Below are 17,968 nucleotides of genomic sequence, written 5' to 3' on the forward strand. Positions count from 1 at the left end.
GGCTCACCCTTTATAGATAGTTTGTCAACTCTTAAATAGGAATAATGCTAATATTTCAATCCACATCAGTCCAGACACCATAATAGATGTTCTAGGGAACAGCAAGTTCTTTTGGCCTAATTGTCCCTCCATAATAAGAAGATTACAGGTAATAGGAATAATCAGGCAAACTTTTAGATATTTGAAGAAGGATCTAAAGTTATAAACTTTCTGAGTGTCTCCAGACTGAGAACTAAAAAACATGTATGTACCTCAAAATTGTGAATGACATTGAGACTTTAATCTTTAATAATTTAATTCCCATTTTGTCAGACATTCATGTCATGGTTTTTGTTTTTGTTTTTGTTTTTGTTTGTTTTTGTTTTTGTTTTGTAGTATTGGGGATTGAACCCAGGAATATTCTACCTCTGAGCTACATTCCCAGTTTTTTTGTTTGTTTGGTTTTTGGTTTTTGGTTTTTTTGTGACAGGATATTTCTAAATTGCCCAGGCTGTCCTTGAATGCGAGGTCCTCCTGCCTCAGCCTCCAAAGTAACCAGGATTACAGACATGCACTACTGCACCCAGTATTGTGGCATGGTTAAAGATGAACCAAAGACGTCCTCTGACTTGAGAACAGATAAGATTATATGACATAAATTTAGCTGAGAATTTCAGAAAATTCTGGTGCTTTTTAACACTTAGCCTACCTTTACCTGGTATGTCAATTTATAGGAGTTCTAATTCTGTTTGCCATATTGTAACCCTTGTGTTTTAGAGTTTTTAGGACTTGTTTGATACTAAAGCAAAAATTGTCTTGGTATCAAAAATCACAAGCATTTTACCATAGGATAGGCACTTTGTGTATGTTTGCCTGGGTTATAATGACTCCTAACTCAAAGGGTAGGGCTAGCTTTGTTGGTAGTTTGGTCGTCCTGTGTTACTCTTAGGGGACTGATTCCAGGACCATGGTGAAACCAAACTTTGTGGATGTTCAAGTCCCTTATATAAAACTGTAGTATTTGCTTATCCCCTCTGCACATTCTCCCATATAGTATAAAGTATCCCTAGATTACTTAAAATAGTCCAAATAAAATGTAAATGCTATGTAAATTGTAGTTATGCTGTATCATTTTAAAAATAATGATAAGGTCAAAAAAAGCCTCTACATGTATAAATGCATTTTTTAAAAAATACTTTCAACCCAAGATGAGTTGAATTCATGGGAAGTAGAACCAATGGATTTGGAAGGGACAGTGTATATGGCCATACTTACTTTGGCTATTGTTTTAGAATTCTTTGTTCATGTGATTAGGCAAATCAGTAAATAAATTGGGAAGGAAGAAATAATACTGTAATTACTGATAGGTGATGTTTTTATGTAGAGAATCCAGAAGAATGTACAAATTATGAAAGTAAGTGAATTTACTAGCAAGATTGTTGAATTTGAGTCAAATGTGTAGAATACTACAAAACATTTGTTAGTCTGGTCCTGTAAAAAACAGATGCAACACAGCATTATACATGCAAGAGATCTATTAGGGGAATGCCTGTGTATTAGGGGGATACCTGTATTCCCCTGTATGAAGAAAATACCTGAGCAAAAATGGAGAAAGAGAGCTGGGAGATCAAGTCAGATCAGGATGCTGGTGTAACCCTCTTGAAGGAAAGGAGAAAAGAATGTTGTTTAGAAGAGCCTTAGACTGCAATACAATTCTGTAAATGTTTAGCAAGGTAGATGGGAAATCCTTGAACCCATTGGAATAGTTCTGAGTCTCCCAGAACTTGATTGCCCTAGTAGTCTCTGCAGGCTCAGTCACTGTTTAGGAGTATTTCAGGGAAGGTTGGCCCCCATGTAAATGTGATGAATTACACAGCACAGTTAACAGAGGCATTTGGTCAGTTATATGCCCTATAATTGGGGATCTGAGAAGCACATTTTCAATACCAGTTGAGTTTATACTTTGTACCATACAGATACACTTCTTTACACAGGTTCAAGGCTCAGGAAACCATTTTTATAGTCATGAATCTTTTTCCTGAGAAGTGCCTTAGAAGATAGATGGCACTGAAAAGAACCATAGCCCTTATTGTTATGGTTGATCTCAGAGTTGCAAACCTTCTCTCCCACTATGCATTTTGTTTTCTCCTTAGTCTCAGATGATCACTTAGGCAGGTCTCAGTGACTTTTCTAATGGTATAACTCAAACCTTTCCTAGAATGTTTGAACCCTTGGTAATCATATCCTTTTCAGGATATGTGTCCATTACATATACAGTTAGGTAAGGAATAAAGAAGTGGGTCATCTGGTCTCCACACATAGTCCTCCTTGTTAGTATTAAAGGACCAAAACAAAACAAAGAAAAACCCTTACCTGCCTGCTGGCTCTTGGGCCTTGGAGTTTAAAGTACTCTGGTGGCAACTGTAACTTGTAGTTCAGTGAGACTGTTGCACTATACCCTGACAAGAGTACACATCCTTTTGAAATTGGAACTTCCAAACCTGCAGAGTCCACATTTTCAGGGATAGGAAGCATCAAATCCTTTAATGGCTTGTTGTCAGTAATGATAAGAGGGTGATCCTTGCTTCTACTGATTGGTTGCTGGACCCATGTATTCTTGCTGCTGTGTATAGCACCAGATGGAGGTTTCTGATTTGAAGTATATTACATATCTTAAAAATCATCAGTCCCATTCTTAGTATTATTATCCTAAAGCTAAAAGTTCAGCTGTGTCTTTACAAGAGTATTTCAGCATTCTTTGGGACCAGCTGCTTCTGGATGGTGTAGAATGTGATAGACTAAGTGGTCCAGTCGTCACATGTACTCATCATAATCCCAAGAGAGACAGTCCCACATGTCATAATCTCAAATATTGAAATCCTGAAAGATTAAAATCCTAAAGATCAGGACTGGAGTTGTGGCTCAGTGGTCAAGGGCTTGCCTAGCACATGTGAAACACTGGGTTCCATCCTCAGCACCACATAAAAATAAATAAAGGTATTGTGTCCACCTACAACTAAAATAAAATAAAATCCTAAAGATCAAAATCCTGAATCTCATAATCTTGTATGATTAAGGTCCTGAAAACCTGAGACCCCAGTTTTCATTGGAAACAGGTTTTTTTTGTTTTTTGTTTTTGGCCCTGGGGATTGAACCAGGACCTTGTGCATACTAGGCAAGCACTCTACCACTGAGCTTCATCCCCACCCCACCCCAGTTCCCACTGGGGAAAAAAGATTATTAAAAAAAGAGTAGCCCAGACCAGCAGAGACAGCAGCTGGAGCAGCCGCAGCCTGCGTCCTCCACCCGCCCCGGGGGTCTCTTTCCCCCTTCCTCCTCCTCCTCCACCCCCCCTTCCTCCTCCGCCCCCCCACGGGAGCCCCCCTTGCCTTCCAGCCCGCCCCTATTGTTCCACCCCGGGCCTCCCACCCTTCTCCTTCCCGCCCGCTCCCCTTTTCCCCTCAGTCGTCTTGCGCCTGCAGGTTTGCATTTCAGTTTTTGGCTTTCACCCCAACCAGTGACCAAAGTCTTGACTACTCAAAGTCCAGCTCCCCATAACACTGCTCGACATGGACACCGGTGTGATTGAAGGTGGATTAAATGTCACTCTCACCATTCGGCTACTTATGCATGGAAAGGAAGTTGGCAGTATCATCGGAAAGAAAGGAGAATCAGTTAAGATGCGCGAGGAGAGTGGTGCATGTATCAACATCTCAGAAGGGAATTGCCCTGAGAGAATTATCACTTTGCCTGGACCCACTAATGCCATCTTCAAAGCCTTTGCTATGATCATTGACAAACTGGAAGAGGACATCAGCAGCTCTGTGACCAGTAGCACAGCTGCCAGTAGACCCTCGGTCACTCTGAGGCTGGTGGTCCCTGCTAGTCAGTGTGGCTCTCTCATTGGAAAAGGTGGTTGCAAGATTAAGGAAATACGAGAGAGTACAGGGACTCAAGTCCAGGCGGCAGGGGATATGCTCCCCAATTCAACTGAGTGTGCCATCACTATTGCTGGCATTCCGCAATCCATCATTGAGTGTGTCAAACAGATCTGTGTGGTGGTCATGTTGGAGTCCCCCCCGAAGGGCATGACCATCCCGTACCGGCCCAAGTCGTCAAGTTCTCCAGTCATCTTTGCAGGTAGTCAGGACAGGTACAGCACAGGCAGCGACAGTGCGAACTTTCCCCACACCACCCCCCCTCTATGTGCCTCAACCCTGACCTGGAGGGACCACCTGTAGAGGCCTATACCATTTAAGGACAGTATGCCATTGGACAGCCAGATTTGACCAAGCTGCACCAGTTGGCAATGCAACAGTCTCATTTTCCTATGACGCCTGGCAACACTGGATTCAGTGCAGGTTTGGATGCATCTGCTCAGACTACTTCTCATGAACTCACCATTCCAAACGACTTGATTGGCTGCATAATTGGGCGTCAAGGCGCCAAAATCAATGAGATCCGTCAGATGTCTGGGGGCGCAGATCAAAATTGCGAACCCAGTGAAAGGGTCTACTGATAGGCAGGTTACATCACTGGATCTGCTGCCAGCATTAGCCTGGCTCAGTATCTAATCCACGTCAGGCTTTCCTCGGAGAGGGTGGCATGGGGAGCAGCTAGAACAGTGCAGATTCATCCATAATCCCTTTGTGCTGTTCACCACCACCCATGATCCATCTGTGTAGTTTCTGAACAGTCAGCGATTCCAGGTTTTAAATAGTTTGTAAATTTTCAGTTTCTACACACTTTATCATCCACTCATGATTTTTTAATTAAAGCTTTTTAATTCCTTTCTCTGTTCAGCTGTTAATGCTGAGATCCATATTTAGTTTTATAAGCTTCTCCACCCCCTTTTTTTTTGTTTTTTGTTTTTGTTTTTGTTTTTGTTTTTTGTTTTTTTTTTGCTCATGAATTTTTCTGTTTGTCATAGAAATGTAAGAGTGGACTATTAATACATTTCAGTTTAGTTCTATAATGTCAGGAATTTTTCAAAAAAATTAAAAGATGGACTGGAGCTTTAAAAAAAAAAAAAAGAGTAGAGAGTTGGGGTGTAGCTCATTGGTGGAGCATTTGCCTAGCATGCACAAGGCTTTAGGTTTGCTTCCCAGCACCACCAAAAATATAATCAAAAGGTCAAAAGCCGAATTTGAGGAGTTGAAAGTACACGTCAGGTGTGCATTGGTTCTTTCACACATACTTCATGCTTGCCTTCCAGAAAGCTTCATCAGAGAATGAAAAGAATTTAAGCATCTCAGTGATCACCTGAACTAAAGATACTTGCTGATACATAGAGTGTTAGAAAAATTATTTAATGGTGACTATTCTTGATTAGGAATCTGTTGAAGAAGATAGACTTCATATTTACTTCTAAGTCTAACAGGAAAACTAGCACATACTTCACTTTGGTTATTGAATGGCACTTTCAAAACTGTCCCTACTTTTTTTCTTTATTAAATATAATTTATGTTCCTATCGCATCTGAAAGTTGAATTTATTTGCTTTTTTATTAATGACTGGAAAAAATGAAACACTTTATACATACTTATTTGAATGTTTGGTGGACTTCACAGAAGAAAAATAAATTTCAATTGAAATTCCAAACTATAGTAACAGATTTGAAACTGATTGCAATCAAGGCTTCTAAAGGTTATTTTCAGGCTGTTACCTGTAAAGTTTTTTTTTTCTTTCTTTGTTTCTTCCATTTATCCCAAGTGTACTTGCTGGAAAATTCAGATTAGTGTGTGGACCACATTGATAAGACAGTGAGGGAAAAAAATGTCCCCACTGGCTTCCTGGAAGGGGCTGGAAGGCTGATGAAATTCCAGGAGCTCTTAATGAATTAAAGCTAGGTTTGCTTGAAGAAACCAGCAAAGATACTGATGAGCTCAAACATATTTTCAGGGTAGGGTAAGAAGATAGACACCAGTGTTACCATATGATCACCAGTATTTTTTTCTGCCAAATTTGTAGTCTTTATATGAGCACATGTGGAATGGATATCTGCTTACTAAAGCAGTATAGAAGCATGGTGTGGAAGATGGGAAAATGTAAAAGGGAATGCTCATATTGAAAATGCTACGTATCAGATCATAAAAGAGTCTCAAAATGAGTAATGCCAAATACAAAATGATTGTGAGAAAAGCCATGTCGTCCCCCCCCCATGAGCAGCTATTCCCTTGTGATGCAAGGCTTGAAAGTATGATAGTAATACACTTTCACATGTCAAGTTTTCCCTTTTAGTTTTTTGCATTTTAAATTGTCAGCAATATTTTTTGCATTTTTTTTTGGCAACATTCTCCATGTGAAGGTCTAAATTGTGTAAAGATTGAGTATCTAATCAGAATTCTAATCTCTTTTTCCATTTTTGGCAAATTTGTCTCCACAACATTGACTTTTGTGAGCATTGTGCATGTGTGTAAAAATGTTAAAACTTTTTGTAAGTGAAGAGATACTCTCTTTGTGTATCTGCATTTGTGGAAGAAAATGTCTTGAGATCTTGGTTCTGAGTAACTGCATATGTAGTGGTGAGCATCAGTTTTTCAGTTGTACACAGTAGAAGACTTAGGTTGTCTGTCATTGTGTTTCAGATGAATGTAGTTTTAAAGCTGGGTGCATATAATTCCCAACCATACTGATACATGATTATACATACAGTTTGCTGTTTGATCTGTTTATGAATATGGCTCATCTGCTCATAATTATTACACCCACATTTGCAACTGTGGTTAGTATACCTGAATGTTTATGCTTGCAAAACCGTGCATGTCAATGTGGTGCATGCCTCTGTTTCCAGTTCTGGGGAGACTTAGGCAGGAGGATTTCAAGTTCATTTCCAACCTGGACAACTTAGTAAAACCTGTCTCAAAAAAAAAAAAAAAAAAAAAAAAAAGGTTTGGGTGTAGTTTAGTGATGAGTATCTTGAGTTCAATCCAAGTGTTAAAAGAAAAACAATAAATCTATGTGTCATTGCCTACTTTATTGGGTAAAGTAGGCCATGAAGTTTGTATTCAGTCATATTATTATACCTTTCTCATCTCAAATTCCCTTTTAAAAATATTGACAAATGTCTTAAAGATTTTTAAAAATTGTTTTCTACATTTATATCTCATAATTTTCATCTTGGGATTTTAAACTTCAGGAATTTTGATTTTTTTTTTAACTTTTCAAATTACAGTTTAGAATCCAGAATGTACAATAAAAATAATCACAGGTCTGCATGAGTTAACAAAAATCAAAGGATAGCCTTAAATCTCTTACACATTTAGGAAAGAGTATTAGCCATCAGAAATTGACTTAGTCTCTTTCCATGGAGCGATCCAAGATGGCGGACTAGAGGGTGACTGCATCTCCTGTCGCTCCAGAACCCAGGATTCAAGAAGGGGAGGCATTGAGAGACTTGGACTAAAATAGAGCCAGGGGGTGAGTCTCCCCGACTGGGTGACGCTCGGCCTGTGCAGCAGGCCCGGATAGGGACGGCTTATCAGAGCAGGGCAGGGCAGCTAGAGTCTTCCCCAGGTAGCCCTGCTCCCTCTGGCAGTGGGCTTCTCCCACACGGCCAGCTTCTCGGAGCAGGCCACCCAGTGAGAGCCTTTCTGCACAGAACCAACTCCACGGCGAGTTCCGGCTCACAGGCAGCTTCAGGGACTAGGACAGGGCAGCCAGGTACTTCCCCAAGCAGCCCTGCTCCCTCCGGCGGCAGGATCCTTTCACGGCCAGCTTCTCGGAGCAGACCGCCCAGTGAGAGCCTTTCCACACAGAGCCAGCTCCAAGCCCTGGAACCAGTAGCGGACTAGGGGCAGCTTTCTTCGGAAGCACTGCATTCTCAAGTTCCTCCAAGACTTCAGGCTACTGAAGGCTGGGAGGTGAAACACTGGAAATCTACCGGGACACTATAAGCCAATAGAGGAAATCTGCAATATCTCAGAGTCCCACTGACATCTGACCAATATGAGAAAACAAGGGAAGAAAACGTCCCAAACAAACCTAAATACTATATCAATAAAACCCAATGACAGCACAGCAGAAGAAATGTCGGAGAGGGAGTTCAGAATGTACATAATTAAAACAATCAGGGAAGCAAACGAGGAGATGAAAGAGCAAATGTAGGCATTGAAGGAGGAGATGAAAGAGCAAATGCAGGCATTAAATGATCGCACCAATCAACAGTTAAAAGACCAAATACGGGAAGCAAGAGATCATTGCAATAAAGAGTTAGAGATACTGAAAAACAAACAAATCCTTGAAATTAAGGAAACAATAGACCAAGTTAAAAACTCCATAGAAAGCATAACCAATAGGATAGAACACCTGTAAGACAGAACCTCAGACGTTGAAGAAAAAATATTTAATCTTTAAAACAAAGTTGACCAAACAGAGAAGATGGTAAGAAAACATGAACAAGAACTATGGGATATCATGAAAAGGTCAAATTTAAGAATTATTGGGATTGAGGAAGGCTTAGAGAAACAAACCAAAGGAATGAACAATCTATTCAATGAACAATATCAGAAATAATAATAATAATATCAGAAAATTTCCCAAATCTGAAGAATGAAATGGAAAACCAAGCCCAAGAGGCTTATAGGACTTCAAATATACAAAATTACAACAGACCCACACCAAGGCACATTCTTATGAAAATACCTAACATACAAAATACAGACAGAATTTTAAAGACCGCAAGAGAAAAGAATCAAATTACATTCAGGGGGAAACCAATAAAAATATCAGATTTTTCAATCCAGACCCTAAAAGCTAGAAGGGCCTGGAACAACATTTATCAAACCCTGAAAGAAAACGGATGCCAACCAAGAATCTTATACCCAGCAAAACTTACATTCAGATTTGACAATGAAATAAGATCCTTCCATGATAAACAAAAGCTAAAGGAATTTACGAAAAGAAAGCCGGCATTACAGAACATTCTCAGCAAAATATTCCATGAGGAAGAGATGAAAAACAACGATGCAAATAAGCAATGGGAGGAACTAGCCTAAAGGAATAGCCAAATAAAGGAGAAACCAAATCATGTCAAAAAACAAAAATGAGTCAAGTGACTGGGATTACAAATCATATCACAATAATAACCCTGAATGTTAATGGCCTGAACTCATCAATCAAAAGACATAGACTGGCAGATTGGATTAAAAAGAAAGATCCAACAATATGCTGCCTGCAAGAGACTCATCTCATAGAAAGAGATACCCATAGACTAAAGGTGAAAGGATGGGAAAAAACATACCATGCACATGGACACAACAAAAAAGCTGGAGTATCCATCCTCATGTCAGATAATGTGGACTTCAAGCCAAAACTAGTCAGAAGGGATAAAGAAGGACATTACATACTGCTTAAGGGAAGCATAAATCAGCAAGACAGAACAATCATAAATATCTATGCCCCGAACATTGGCTCATCCACGTATGTCAAACAAATCCTTCTTAATTCAAGAAATCAAATAGACCACAACACAATAATACTAGGCGATTTTAACACACCTCTCTCACCATTGGATAGATCCTCCAAACAAAAATTGAATAAAGAAACCATAGATCTCAATAGCACAATCAACAATTTAGACTTAACTGACATATGTAGAATATACCATCCAACAAAGAACGAATACACTTTCTTCTCAGCAGCACATGGATCCTTCTCTAAAATAGACCATATTTTATGCCACAAAGCTACTGTTAGCAAATACAAGAAGATAGAGATACTACCCTGTACTCTATCAGATCATAATGGATTGAAATTAGAAATAAATGACAGAATAAAAAACAAACTTCTCCAATACCTGGAGATTAAATAATACACTATTATATGATGAATGGATAACAGAAGACATCAGGAGGGAAATAAAAAAATTCTTAGAAGTAAACGAGAACAAAGACACATCATATCAAAATCTCTGGGACACTATGAAAGCAGTACTTAGAGGAAGTTTTATTTAATGGGGCGCATTCAACAAAAGAAGTAGAAATAAAAAAATAAACGACTTAACAGTACAGCTCAAAGCCCTAGAAAAAGAAGAGCAGACCAACACCAAAAGTAGTAGAAGACAGGAAATAGTTAAAATCAGAGCTGAAATCAACGAAATTGAAACAAAAAAACAATTGGAAAAATTAACAAAATAAATAGTTGGTTCTTTGAAAAAATAAACAAAATTGATAAACCCTTAGCCACACTAACAAAGAGAAGGAGAGAGAAAACTCAAATTACTAAAATTCGGAATGAACAAGGAAATATCACAACAGAGACGAGTGAAATACGAAACATAATTAGAAGCTATTTCGAAAATCTATACTCCAACAAAACAGAAAACCTCGAAGACATCAACAAGTTTCTAGAGACATATGAATTACCTAAACTGAACGAGGAGGACATACACAACTTAAATAAATCAATTTCAAGCAATGAGATAGAAGAGGTCATCAAAAACCTACCAACAAAGAAAAGTCCAGGACCAGATGGGTTCTCAGCCGAGTTCTACAAAACCTTTAAAGAAGAGCTCATTCCAATACTCCTCAAAGTATTCCATGAAATAGAAGAGAAGGGAACCCTCCCAAACTCATTCTATGAAGCCAATATTACCCTGATACCTAAACCAGACAGAGACACATCGAGGAAAGAAAATTTCAGACCAACATCCTTAATGAACATCGACGCAAAAATTCTCAACAAAATTTTAGCAAATCGCATCCAAAAATATATTAAAAAGATAGTGCACCACGATCAAGTGGGTTTTATCCCAGGGATGCAAGGTTGGTTCAACATCCAGAAATCAATAAATGTCATTCACCATATCAACAGACTAAAAGTTAAGAATCACATGATTATTTTAGTAGATGCAGAAAAAACATTCAATAAAATACAGTATCCCTTCATGCTCAAAACACTAGAAAAAATTGGGGTAGTGGGAACATTCCTTAACATTATAAAGGCCATCTACGGTAAGCCCATGACCAATATCATTCTAAATGGTGCAAAACTGAAAGCATTCCCCCTATAGACTGGAACAGGCAGGGATGCCCTCTTTCACCACTTCTATTCAACATTGTCCTTGAAACTCTAGCCAGAGCAATTAGACAAACCAAAGAAATTAAAGGGATACGAATTGGAAAAGAAGAACTCAAACTATCCCTGTTCGCTGATGACATGATAGAGGAACCTGGAAACTCCACCAGAAAACTTTTAGAACTCATAAGTGAATTCAGTAAAGTAGCAGGTTACAAGATCAATGCTCATAAATCCAATGCATTTTTATACATAAGTGATGAATCTTCAGAAAGAGAAATTAGGAAAACTACCCCATTCACAATAGCATCGAAAAAAATAAAATACTTGGGAATCAATCTCACAAAAGAGGTGAAAGACCTCTACAATGAGAACTGCAGAACATTAAAGAAAGAAATTAAAGAAAACCTTAGAAGATGGAAAGATCTCCCATGTTCTTGGATAGGCAGAATTAATATTGTCAAAATGGCCGTACTACCTAAAGTGCTCTACAGATTCAGTGCAATTCCAATTAAAATCTCAATTATGTACCTTACAGAAATAGAGCAAGCAATTATGAAATTCATCTGGAAGAATAAAAAACCCAGAATAGCTAAAGCAATCCTCAGTAGCAAGAGCGAAGCAGGGGGTATTGCAATACCAGATCTTCAACTCTCTTACAAAGCAATAGTAACAAAACGGCATGGTATTGGTACCAAAATAGACAGGTAGATCAATGGTACAGAATAGAGGACATGGACACAAACCCAAATAAATACAATTTTCTCATACTAGAAAAAGGGGCAAAAAATATGCAACGGAGAAAAGATAGCCTCTTCAACAAATGGTGCTGGGAAAACTGGAAATCCATATGCAACTGAATGAAACTAAACCCCTATCTCTCATCCTGCACAAAACTCAGCTCAAAATGGATCAAGGACCTCGGAATCAGACCAGAGAACCTGAATCTTATAGAAGAAAAAGTAGGTCCAAACCTTCAACTTGTTGGCTTAGGATCAGACTTCCTTAACAGGACTCCCATAGCACAAGAAATAAAAGCAAGAATCAATAACTGGGGTAGATTCAAACTAAAAAGCTTTTTCTCAGCAAAGGAAACTATCAGCAATGCAAAGAGAGAACCTACAGAGTGGGAGAAAATCTTTGCCACTCATACTTCAGATGGAGCACTAATTTCCAGAATATATAAAGAACTCAAAAAACCCTACACCAAGAATACAAATAATCCAATCAACAAATGGACTAAGGAAATGAACAGACACTTCACAGAAGATCTACAAGCAATCAACAGATATATGAAAAAATGTTCAACATCTCTAGTAATAAGAGAAATGCAAATCAAAACCACCCTAAGATTCCATCTCACCCCAATTAGAATGGCGATTATCAAGAACACAAGCAACAACAGGTGTTGGTGAGGATGTGGGGAAAAAGGTACACTCATACATTGCTGGTGGGTTGCAAATTAGTACAGCCACTCTGGAAAGCAATATGGAGATTCCTCAGAAAGTTTGGAATGGAACCACCATTTGACCCAGCTATCCCACTCCTTGGCCTATGCCCAAAGGACTTCAAATCAGCATACTACAGAGATACAGCCCATCAATGTTCATAGCTGCTCAATTCACAATAGCCAGATTGTGGAACCAACCTAGATGCCCTTCAATTGATGAATGGATTTAAAAAACAGTGGCATATATATACAATGGAATATTACTCTGCCATGAGGAATGATAAAATTATGGCAATTGCAGGCAAATGGATGAAATTGGAGAATATCATGCTAGTGAGATAAGCCAATCTCAAAAAACTAAAGGACGAATGATCTCACTGATAAGTAGATGAGGACATATAATGGAGGGTGGGAACAGTTAGTATTAGGTTTAGGGTTAGGGTTAAGGAGGGTGGTAAGAATGGAGGAAGGTAGGACTGTATAGAGGGAAACGAGGGCTGGGAGGGGTGGGGGGGAAATAACAGAATGAATCAAAACAACATTACCCTATGTAAATTTATGATTACACAAATGGTATGCCTTTACTCCATGTACAAATGGAGAAACAACATGTATCCCATTTGTTTACAATAAAAAAGAAAAAAAAAAGCAAAAAAAAAAAAAAAAAGAAAGGTTAGAATTCCAGTGAAGTTTCAAAACCCCAGCAGAGTCTCCTTGGTGGCTAACTGCTGCTGGACAGCGCTGTCACCCCTGCTCTTCCTGCTCTCAGGTCAGGCAAGTGTGGCTGCAGGTTGTCACATCAGCAGGCGTCCAGGAGCAGCAAGGACCTCAGGGTTAGCTTTTCTACTGGAGATGAAACTCAAGGAAAGTGACTGCCTTCTCAGAAGGTATACGCTCAAAGCCCACAGTACAGAAAAGACATTGGAGGAAGGTCATTTTGCACTGAGTTTCTCAAAATGGGCTTCCAAACTGTAAGCAGGATGGAAGGTCATGCTGACCTTTGCTCCAGATGGTTCACTGTGTCCTGGCCAGGATTTCCCAACATTACAGCCAGGTGCCTCTGAGAAAGAAGGCCACAGCATTGAAACATAGGAACCTCCTGAATGCTGGGGCCTTCCAGGTTCTAGAGGGCACTGAGGGCGCCAAGGCAGATGCATTGACCCATGAGGGAAGTCCCCTTGCACACTCCACATCACCCCCCAAAGCTATATAAAGAGGATTGTCTTCTAAAAAAAAAAAAAAAAGAAATTGACTTAGTCAAAGCAAACAGATAAAAGGTCTTCAAATTATAGTGTGGTCCTTCTATGTCAGATACATTGTATAAAAGAGAGCACTTACTGGTTGTCTTACCAGTACACTTACATAAACTTTAATTTTATAAACTTTTACATAACAGACAAGGCTTAGACATATAGTTCTCAGATACATACATATATCTAGTTACATATATTTTGGGTGTCAACAATATTATTAACCTAAGTAACAGTTGCTTGTTTAACTAGTTACAAAGTAATCATTTAAGACTTTAAAACAGATACAAACTCTAATTCCTAGTTTCCCCAAGTAATAAAACCTAACAAATACAAGAAAATTATCTCAATAAATAAGAGCACATCAATCTTTCAGACTTTGCTTCATATCAGTACATTAAAGTTCAAATAACTTTATGCTAATTGTAGCCAATTTAATCACAAACATGAACATTTTGAGATTTACCTTCCACAAACCTTCTATAACTTAATTAAGCATTCACAACTTTACATCCTTAGTTTTGCCCTCTTCTTGGACTTAAGCCCAAGAGTATTACTTTAACAGGCAAAATACTTTCTCATCAAGAAAGATTTTTTTTACCTTCCAATATATTTCTATATCTATAACTTTCTTTTATCTTTTATATTTTCAGACCCTTTATTTTTTTAGTTTGGATATCCATATTTATTTTCACATAGGCATTCCTAGATGATTATACACATTCATACATATATGAAATACACCCTAATGACAACCAAATTCCTGCTCATGCATTTTCATATATATTCAGTTACATAATCATACACGATAACAAATTGTAAACATCCATCTCAAAAGAGAAATAACTACATACAAATTTATATCCATTTAGATATATTTATGTGTATTTTTACATATATTTTCATATTTGTATTCTTATATATGAATAAAAATGTTCAGTTTCTAAACTAACCCTGATTTTCTACATTAGTTTTATACCTATCAGTACACCTCAGAGAAACCTCTATACATATGAACTGGAACATCTACATGAATGTACATATGCATTTGGGGATATAAATTCATAAATTCACATAAAAACCCATAGATATTTTACATATAAAATATATATACTTCCCTAGGCATAACCCAGATGTCACACATAATATAACAATATTGCTTACTTTAAAAATATCCATAGATAAAATATATATATACATTTTGATACATAGTACTGCTATATTCATATTTATATGCATATATATTGATAAATATGTTCCAGGGCTAATCTGTCAACTAAACCAAAGCCTTAACTCAAAATTAAACCTAACATTGCCCATAATTGTCTTTTAAACAAAAATTATAAATATCACTTTGAACATCCATTTATATTTTCATATATATTCTGTGTATGTTTATATAAATTCATGTATATATATCTGTATGTGGCAACCAAAATCCTACCAATAAATTTTCATATATATTTAGTTACATAATCATATCCTATATCTTAACAGAATTGTAAACATCCATTTCAAGAAAAATACTATATACAAATTCATATCCATCTAAATATTTTCATGTATATTTTACATACATATTTATATTTGTATTCATATATATGGATAAAAATGTCAAAACACTGTATATTTGTATTGTGATCTATTTGATTCTTGAAGTTGAGAAGGGTTTGATGTACACAGATGCTCCATTTTGGGGGGTATTAAATATTTATTATTTTTACATCCTATTGATGTATAATTCCTTTAAACAGTATGAAATGTCTTTCTTTGTCCCTTCTGATTAACTTTGGCTTGAAGACCACTTTATCTGATATGAGGATATAAATCCTTGCTTGTTTATGTGATCCATGTGAGTGATTTTTTTTTCCTATCATTTTACCTTCACTCTAATGTCTCTATGAGGTGAGTCTCTTGGAGATAGCTTATTTTTGAATCTTGTGTTTTAATACAATCTGCCCATCTCTTGATGTTTGATTGATGAGTTTAGGCCATTAATGTCAAGTTATTATTGAGATATGATTTGTGTGCCCAGTCATTTTGGTTTATTTCTTTTTTTTTTTTAATTTGAATTCGTTTCTCCTTTGACTATTCCTCCCTTCACTGGTTTTCACTTTTTTTTTTTTTTCCATCTACATGAAATATTTTATTGGGAATATTCTGAAGTTCAGGGTTTCTGATTGCAAATTCTTTTAACTTTTGTTTATCATGGAGGTTTTTATTTCATCTTCAAACCTGAAACTTAATTTTGCTGGATATAGCATTCTTGGTTGGCATCCATTTCCTGTCAGAGCTTGGTGTATATTATTCCAGGACCTCCTAACTTTGAGGGTCTGGTTTGCGAAATCAGCTGAGATCTGTATTGGTTTCTCCCTGTATAGTAATCTATTTTTCTGTGGCAGGCTTTAAATCTATCCTTATTCTGTGTGCTAGGCATTTTCGTGTCTCAATGTGGGTCTGTCATAATTTTGCACATTTGGGGTCCTGTAAGCATCCCAACTGTTTAGTGGGAGACAAATAATAACAACCAGTGTAAACAATTTGTAGTATTAAACCAAATAGTTCCCACTATGATGTCTATAATGTTATCATAATAAATAGAAATGATCAGTTATTTACTATAATAAAAACAGCAAGTTTGCAAAAGGGTTGACATTTTCAGATGGTGAGAGAACAGAAGAGAGATAAAATATGATGATTATTAGGGGGGAGGAGGAGAGAAGAGAGAAGTAAAAGATTAAAGGAAGAGTGATAGAACAACAGAGATGGGCTGTTAGAAGAAAAGACAGATCAAGGGTAACAGGTAGGAGAAAAAATATATAAAGCAAAAATTTTAAAAATACAAAATAATACAAATACAATTAATAAAATAATACAAAACAGAACTAAAATATACTCATCAAGCGTCCTGGTTCACAAAAACTTAATCCAGGTAAAATTACTAGCTTCAGAAATGCTAGAGATGAGAAGAAAAAAAAATAAGAAACTGTATAAATGTTCATGTGCCATTAAGGTCACAAACTGTGAAAAAGAATTTTAAAGAAAGAAAGAAAAGGAAAAAATTCTTGATGAAAAGTTTAAGAATTCTTTCTTTTGCAGTTTGAAATATTCTCAGCTTCTCTTCTCAGCAGTTTTAGGTAGGGTCTTCTGGAGTCTGATGCTGCACCCTCTGGATTGCTGGAGTGAGAGAGGTAATCCTGCAGGCAGATTTTCTGGAGGCCAGCCTCGGGCTCTTTAGTGAATGCTTACTGGTCTGGAAATTTTAAATAAGTGCACCACCAGTACCTGGTATTTGCTGGTCCACACTTTACCCCAGGGATCTCCCCTGGGCTCCACTAATTTGGTGAGGAAATTGTTATTTGCCCAAGTCACCTGCAGATCCCATGTTTCCTGGTCTTGGGTTCAGTTTCTAATTTCTCTCACCCCCACCCTTCCATCTCTCTCAGCCAGTCCTGCAAGCAGTTGGATTGGAGTGGGAAGAGGTAGAGCCAGGTGGGTTTCCTCGACTGTTTGTCCCCTGTGTGAACCTCTCCTGGGTTGCCAGGAATCAGCTTCCTCAGTTGCCTCAGCCCCGACTCCACCCCCCCGCCCATTGCAACTGCAAAATGGTTCCTTTATTCTCCACAGGCCACCGAGAGATGGCAACTTCTTTCCCCACACAGGGATACTGTGCAGCAATTCTTCAGGTTTGTGGGGCAGTGGCCTTGTTCTCTAAACACTCTGTACCCAGATACACCATGGGCCTCCCAAAAATGGGGGTTCCTTTAATTCTCTTATCCCTTTACTATGCTCATGGAGGGACCTCTCTGACTGGAGCTTCCTGCCCGACTGTGGCAGCAGCTATACCACTGGTGATGTTTTCCTTATTTTATTATATCCAATGATCTGTGTCCCCCGTCTGCTTTGAATGTACAGTTTTAGGTTCTAGTAAAGTGACCATCCCCTTTTTTTTGTTCACTCACCTTGCAGAGAAGCTGCCTACTTTCTTGGTTTCATCCCATGGAGCAGTCAGGAATGCAGCCTCTTCTATTCTGTCATCTTTTAGCTAGCAGGATTTTGATCTTTGGGGATTTCAGCAATTGGGATTTTGGCATTCAGATTTGTTTCTTTCAGGATTATGGCTCAAATCTCTCCTGCACTTTTTTCTGAGTTGAGTCCACTAGTTGGATACTTTACTGTGTGGGATTTCATTCCTGTGCTTCAGGCATTCATAAACCCCTGATTATAGACCTGGCTGAAGCTGCAAGATAGGAAAGCCAAACCCAAATTCAGA

The 17,968-nt window shown here is 37.9% G+C and overlaps 1 protein-coding gene and 1 pseudogene across 9 annotated transcripts in view; both read left to right on the top strand.

Annotated features, from left to right (window-relative positions):
* The window catches only part of Rapgef6 (Rap guanine nucleotide exchange factor 6), a 212,625-nt gene that overhangs the window by 34,453 nt on the left and 160,204 nt on the right, over positions 1–17,968 (top strand). The gene's annotated exons all lie outside the window — the stretch shown is intronic.
* On the top strand, positions 3,478–4,841 carry LOC124987085 (poly(rC)-binding protein 2-like; annotated as a pseudogene).

The sequence above is a fragment of the Sciurus carolinensis genome, chromosome 6 (genome assembly GCF_902686445.1).
Source record: "Sciurus carolinensis chromosome 6, mSciCar1.2, whole genome shotgun sequence".
NCBI lineage: Eukaryota > Metazoa > Chordata > Mammalia > Rodentia > Sciuridae > Sciurus > Sciurus carolinensis.